The 7,497-nt window shown below is 37.3% G+C and overlaps 1 non-coding gene across 1 annotated transcript; it reads right to left on the bottom strand.

Annotated features, from left to right (window-relative positions):
- Positions 1-256: 256 nt before the first annotated feature.
- On the bottom strand, positions 257-328 carry TRNAD-GUC (transfer RNA aspartic acid (anticodon GUC)). Its single transcript has one exon. It is a non-coding gene; the product is annotated as a tRNA-Asp (tRNA).
- Positions 329-7,497: the final 7,169 nt, after the last annotated feature.

The following is a 7,497-nucleotide window of genomic DNA, read 5'->3' as shown; positions in this document are numbered from 1 at the left end:
CCAAATCTTTAAATTATTACAATTTGAACTAAAATCCGAATATATGGTAAATGGTGGATGGTGATTTGACAATTTGAACTAAAATCCGAATAGAGATGTCAACAAATCTGTACATAAAAAGGCAAATATATATTTTTCCTTTTTTGGCGAATATTGTCCGTAGGCTAAAGGCAAATGTACTTAGTTGCTCAAACAGGAACCGGAACGAGAGAAGATAAAAAGAAAGAGTAGGAATGAACCAAAAAATTTAATCTTTCGCCGTTGCCGGGGATCGAACCCGGGTCACCCGCGTGACAGGCGGGAATACTCACCACTATACTACAACGACCTTTTTCTTCATCCGTTCTCTATTTTCCTAATAACAACAAAATAAGATTTCTACCGACTTACAATCAGACAGCAAGCGGGAAGAGTCCGTGTCCTGAGGTACATTCTAAATAAATCGATGGCACAGATTAATTTCATCCGGGTCGAACTCAATCCGGTGCATATGGAGACTGTAGGGAGTCTGCTTTGAGATTCGTGCCAAATAAAAAGAACGTTCCGGATTCAGTACTTGCACCTCGGGTGCCTGGGGTGATAGGGATTTAAGCGGGAAAGGGTTTAGGATTTTAGGGTTCCAGGCTCCGTTCCCTATGAACTACTACTCTTTTTCTCGCCGCCTTAGTTGGGGCTTTAGAAGCCGTTTCCTTTCCCCCTCACTTCCCCAATTTCAGTGTCTAAATTGGCTGTCGCTAGTTCGTCGCTCGTTCGTTCTTTCTTTCTTTCTTTCTTTCAGAAGAGAGAGAAGCGAGCCTTTAATTCTGTCTATGTAAGTGCTCTTGTGTAAATCTTTCATTGCGGTGCACTAGAAACGGTTTATGATTGAATTAGATGTCTTAGATCTCAGATCCTTAGATCCAAGATTATATTTGTAGCTGTATGTAGAAAATGCTGCTAGATTTTGCCATTACATGTGATGCTTTTGTTGATTACGCATGGAGATACTATTGCATGCGCATCAAAGCTCTAATTTTCATGCTGGACAAGTAATAACTTTGATTCTTTGTTGCTTTCCTTTTCCTTTGGTTAATTTTTTATTCTTTCTTAATACTGATTGGTTTCCGTAACTCTGTGCATGCAATTTTTCTACTTTATAAATGGTTTACTTAATTTCTCTGTGAATGTTATCTGTTCAATGATGAATTTAACTGTACAAGTCATAGAAATCCGTTTACCTTGTGTTGGTTTTTCTTTGAGTGGGAAGTCAAAGCAAGTTTATCTTTTCAGATGCGAGCACTCATTAATGATGCATGCGGACACGGTACGGCAACCGTGTGTCATCAGCGTTTTTTACCGTGTATAGTCGTTTTTTCTGTACTAGTGATTAATGGTTATTTCTTAATCAGTGATGATTAAAGCAATCAACATTGGAAGAGGCTCACCACTAGGAGTGTCAATGGTACCCTTTTATCCGTTTACCCGACCCGTACCCTTTCATCATCATCATTGAAGGTTAGAGCCGTATGTATCTGAATTCAGATCCAGTGCAATACTTGACAGAGTACAATGAGATCTGGGTCGTCAGTTTTAATTTGACACAAATCTCAAAACAGACCCCTTCCCCATATCTAAATAGAATTCGTATCCTCTGCATTAACTCAAAAGGAATCTAAATAGGCACCATATTACCTTTGGGCGGGCTGGGAGTATTATACTCAGTCCAGTAACTGAGGGGATATGGACTTTGGGATGAAGCTATTGGTTCTACTTGGTACTGAAAGGATAGGCTTGCTTTTTCTCTGCTTAAATGGATAACCCACTTTGGTACTTGTCTATGAGTAATAATGAGTTAACTCTCTGAGGGCATCAATACAACATGTTGCTGTTTCAGTTGATGAACTTTGTGTGTGTGTTTTTTTTTTTGCTATCAAAAGATCTATTAAATTGACCTACAATTGTAATTTTTTTTAGTTTTGGCTGAAATTCGTGTTTTATATACGGTGGCGTCGAATGTACTGACATTGTTTCTTTAGTAAGATTCATTATTTGTTTTGGATGTCTTCCCTCAACCTTTTTTCAGAGGATATAAAAGAGAGCCTTTAATTTTGGCTACATAAGTGCTTTTGTGCAACTCCCTTGTCTACTTTTTGTTTATTTCAATCTGGTTTGAACAGTTTATGATTGAATTAGATGTCTTAGACCTTAGATCCAAGACTAGATTTGTAACTGCATGGAGAAAATACCGCTAGTTTTGCCATTTTCATGTGCTGCGTTTGTTGATTACGCATGTTGATACTTTTGCATGTGCATCAGAGCTCTAATTTTCAGGTTAATCTAGCGAAATTTTATTTCTTTGTTGCTTTTCTTTTTCTTCGGTAATATTTTTTTTGTCTCCCTTACCACTGATTGGTTACCATAACTTCATGTATGCATTTTTCTACTTCATTGTTGGTTTACTTAATTTCTTTGTGAATGTTATTTATGCCCAATGATGAATTTAAATGTACAAGTTTTAGAGGCCTGTTTATCTTGTGTTGGTTTTCTTTGAGTGAGGAATCAAAGCAAGCTTATCTTTTCAGATGCAAGTCATTAATGGTTATTATCCCTCTCATTCTAGTCAGGTATTTGACTGGATCTGAATTCTTCTTGCACAGCTCATCTATAAGAGGGGTCCGGATCCTCTGAAGTAACTCAATTTTTATGTGCTACAGATCACAACACAAGGCTCATGCCCTTTAGAAATCATGTCATGTAGAAACTCCAATTGCCTTCTCAATTTCACCTTTACACATCATCATCATCATGAGTAAGGGTTCAAATGCCTCATTGTTTTTGGATGGTCCAGAATTTTCTGAGAAATAGTGATTTTGTACCTATCATCGAAGGTTAGAGCCGTATATATCTGGGATGAAGCTATTGGTTCAGCTTGGTACTGAAAGGATAAGCTTTTTTCCTCTTTGCTCAATGGATAACCCACTTTGGTACCAATCTATGAGTAATAATAACACTTTCTGAGGGCATCAGTACAACAATATGTTGCTTCTTCTTTTTAAATAAAAATTATTACTTCAACCTACAATATATTTTTTGGTAGTTTTGGCTGAAACTTGTGTTCTATTGATGTTGGCATCAAATGAACTGACACTGTTTGTTTAGTAAGATTCATTCTTTTACATCTGTCTTTGTTGCTGCATTTTTATTTTGAACCATAACATTGAATATTTGTGGTAATACTTTAATGAACCTGTATAATTAAAATGTTCATTTTGCTCAGTTATTTTTTAGTTGGGATTCTTAAATATTCTATTATTCTACTTGCTAAACAAAGAGTATACTGGCTTTTGCAGTTGGACCGCATAAGCACAGAACTTGAAGAGCTTAATCTGGTGGGAAAGAGTTTGGTGTTCTGGGTTGCGTTCCCTGGGAACTACTTTTCTCACCTTAGTTGGGTCTTAAAAGGCCGTTTCCACTCCTCACTTCCCCAATCCGGTGTCTAAATTGCATCACTTGCCAGTTCTTCCCTCACCCTTTTTTCAGAGGAGAGAGAAGCGAACCTTTAATTTTGTCTATGCAAGTCCTTTTGTTTACCTCAATCTGGTGCATTTTAAACGGTTTATGATTGAATTAGATGTGTTAGACCTTAGATCCAAGACTAGATATTTAAGTGCATGCAGACAATATTGCTAGATTTTGCCATTTACATGTGCTGCATTGGTTTATTAGGGATGGAGGTACTATTGCATGCGCATCAAATTTTTAGGTTGAACAAGTGATGAATTTAAGTTTTTGTTACTTTTCTTTTCCTTCGGTTAATTTTTTGTTCTTCTTACTACTGATTGGTTTCCATAACTCTATGCATGCACTTTTCTACTTATAGTTGGTTTACTTGATTTCTTTGTGAATGTTATCTTATGCCCAATGATGTATTTAAATTTACAGTTTTAGAGACCCGTTTATCTTTGGTTGGTTTTCTTTGTGTGGGGAGTTGAAGAAAGCTTATCCTTTCATATGCAAGCTTATCCGAATAGGTTCACCATTAGGAATGTCAATGGTACCCTTATATCCGTTTGCTTGAACTGTACCGTATTTGATAAGGCAAATCTCACCATTAGCTTACTCAACCCGTACCGCACCCATTGATACCCCTACTCACCATCTGATATATGCTGAATGTACTGCATTTGATCAGAACATCTACGTGCTTAATATAAGAATGGAGATATTTGGTTTACCGTGAAGTATGTTTTGTTATTAGAAGTAGATAGAAAATGGGTCTCTAGGGAGGGTGCAATTATTAAATCCAGACTGTTCTTTACCTCTGGCACGAATCTCTAAATGGACCCCCTATATTTACAATAGGTACTGAATTTCTTTTGGCTCGGCTGGGACGAAATCCAGACCGTTCTTTCCTAATTGTACCCTCCAGTACCTGAGGATACGGATTCATCAGGTGCCACCTCAATTTCATCTTTCTTGCACATCATCATCATCATCATCATCATCGAAGGTTAGAGGCGTATGTGTTTGGGATGAAGCTATGGTACTGAATGGATAGGCTTGCTTTCCCTTTACTTAAATGGATAACCCACTTTGGTACTTGTCTATGAGTAATAATGAATTAACTTTCTGAGGGCATTGGCACAACATATTGCTGTTTTAATTGAGGAGCTTTAGTTTTGTTGCTTCTTCTTTCAAAAGATTTATTGAATCATCCTACAATTATAAATTTTAGGTAGTTTTGGCTGATAATTGTGTTCTGTTGATACCGGCATCAAATGGACTGACATTGTTTGTTCGGTAAGATTCATCCTTTTACCTTTGTCTTTGTTGCTGCATTTCTTTTAACTGGAATAATGAATATTTGTGTGTATATCTTTGACCTGTATAATTAAATGTCTAATTTTGCTTTGTTAATTTTCTCCTATATTTCTGTGTTGTATTTCTAATTCTTTTCTGTCCACTTTAAAAACCTTTATTAGAAGCAAAGATTTGCTTTGCTAGCAATAAGAAATGAGAAAACAAAGATTTGATTGCCCTGATTATTTTCTGGTGCTAGCATTAAGTGATTTTAACAGAATAGTGTGGTAATCTGTTTTGCAAAATTTTACTTTGCACTAGTACTACCATAATTGCTCTTTTATGATGTCCTAACGCACCTCCCTTGAGTGCATAGTTTCAGTGAGCAAAGAGGTTAAAAAAGAAGTGAACTTGATTTGGTTCCCTCTTTTCTACGAGGCTGTATTAGATATGTTCTGGTTCAGTTCCCTCTTTTATAGGTGCCCTAACCCTTTTGCTGTGCATTGTCTGACGTGACATGTGGTATTTGCTTAAAGTGAGCTTGACATCAGTTTTTGACCTAGGTATCATGCTTGATTTGATCTGGTCAGAAGGGGTTTAGGGTTAACAGTCCGTTCCCTATAAACTGCTTTTCTTGGCTTAGTTGGGGATTAAGAAGATGTTTCCTCTCCTCCTCACTTCTCCAATTCCAGTGTCTATATTGAATCACTCGCTAGTTCATTGTTCATCCTTCCTTTCGGAGGAGAGAAACAAACCTTTAATTCTGTCTAAGTAAGTTATTTTGTGTAAATCCTTTTGTTTACATTTTTTTACTGCAATCTGGTGCTACTTGAAACAGTTCATGATTGAATTAGATATCTTAGACCTCAGATCCAAGACTAGATTTGTAACTGCATGCAGACAATAGTGTTATATTTTGCCATGTGCATGTGCTTCATACTGTTGATTACACATAAAGGTACTATTGCACATCAAAGCTCTTATTTTTCAGGTTGGACAAGTAAAATTTTTAATTCCTTGTTGCTTTTCTTTTTCTTTTGTTATTCTTTTTTCCTTTCTACTGATTGGTTTTCATAACTCTATGCATGCATTTTTCTATATTATAGCTGGTTTACTTATTTTCTTTGTGAATGTTATTTATGCCCAATGATGAATTTATTTGTAAAAGTTTTAGAGGCCCGTTTACTTTCTGTTGGCTTTTCTTTGAGTGAGGAGTCGAAGCATGCTTATCTTTTCAGATGCGAGTAGTCATTTATGACTAGAATTTGGATCCTCCCCGGTACCGAACAAGGGAATCTTTTAGAATTGGTAGATCTGGACCGTTCTTTTTTACTTTGCACGAATCTTAAAGGGAACCCCCTACAGTCAAAGAGGCACCGGATTGAGTTAGGCTCGGCTGGGAGTTAATCTGGGCCGTAAAGTTGTGGGCCCTGCTGTCCAATACATGAGATGATACTTGTTCTTTATGGCTATTATCCCTCTCATTCTACCAGGTTAGGTACCGCACTGGATCTGAATTGTTCTTGCACATCCATCTATATGATGGGCCTGGATCCCCTAAAGTAACTCAAATTTTGAGTGTTACATGTCACAACATCAGGTTGATGCCCTTGAGATAGATTGCAGTTTAGGTCCGATGCATTTTGAAATTCATGTGCACAAATCTCAGAGTGGAACACGCTTGAATCTTAAAGTGCATCAGACAGCTCTGAAGCCCGTCAGACTTAAATTTACTTCCAATGGCCATCGGACCTACACTTTTCTCCATGAGATAACATGTCGTGTAGAAACTCCATTGCCTTCTCAATTTCCCCATTCTAATTTGGATCCCCCAAGGTACCGATGGATCTGTATCCTCCCAGGTACCTGACTCAAGACAATTGAAATGGATGGCTCAGATTTACTCTCAGCCGGTGCCTATTCGGGAGGAAATAAAAGGTTGGATTTGGAATTGTAGGGACCCTACAATCCCTTAGGATCGTAGCAGATTTATTTCCCTATTCGGGATAGCGTAGGGGCCAGTGTTATTTGTGCTTTGAGATTTGTGCCAAGTTAAAAGAATGATCCTTGACCGTCTGTTTCAATTGTACTCAGTCAGTTAACCTGAGGGAATGTGAATTTGGTACCGGAGGGTGCAATTATTAAATCCCAATTGTTCTTCAACACTGGCACAAATATAAAAACGGACCCCATAAATCTACAATAGGCACCGGATTTCTTTTGGCCAGGCTGGGACTAAATCCAGACTGTTATTTTCCTACAATAGAGTGTGGTACCTGGCGAATTCTTCTTTCATAACCCACATACAAGTATGTTATGAATTTCACCTTTCTTACACATTATCATTGTCATTGAAGGTTAGCTCGGTATATATCTGGGACAAGCTAGTTGGTTCTGCTTGGTACTGAAAGGATAGGCTTGCTTTCTCTTTGTTTAAATGGATAACCCACTTTGGTACTTGTCTATGAATAATAATGAGTCAACTCTCTGAGGGCATCAGCACAACAACTTATTGTTGTTTCAATTGACGAACTTTTGTTTTGTTGCTTCTTTTTTAAAAGATATATTGAATTCACCTACAATTATAATTTTTTGTTTGTTCCAGCTGAAACTTGTGTTCTATTTATGCTAGCATCGAAGGAACTGACATTGTTTGTTCATTACGATTCATTCTTTTTTTTCTGTCTTTGTTGCTGCATTTTTTTTTCTGAACTGGAA

The sequence above is a fragment of the Carex rostrata genome, chromosome 12 (assembly GCF_964058835.1).
Source record: "Carex rostrata chromosome 12, lpCarRost1.2, whole genome shotgun sequence".
In the NCBI taxonomy this organism is placed as follows: Eukaryota; Viridiplantae; Streptophyta; class Magnoliopsida; order Poales; family Cyperaceae; genus Carex; species Carex rostrata.
The sequence above is the reverse complement of the archived record's forward strand: the minus strand, read 5'-3'. Positions and strand labels throughout refer to the sequence as shown.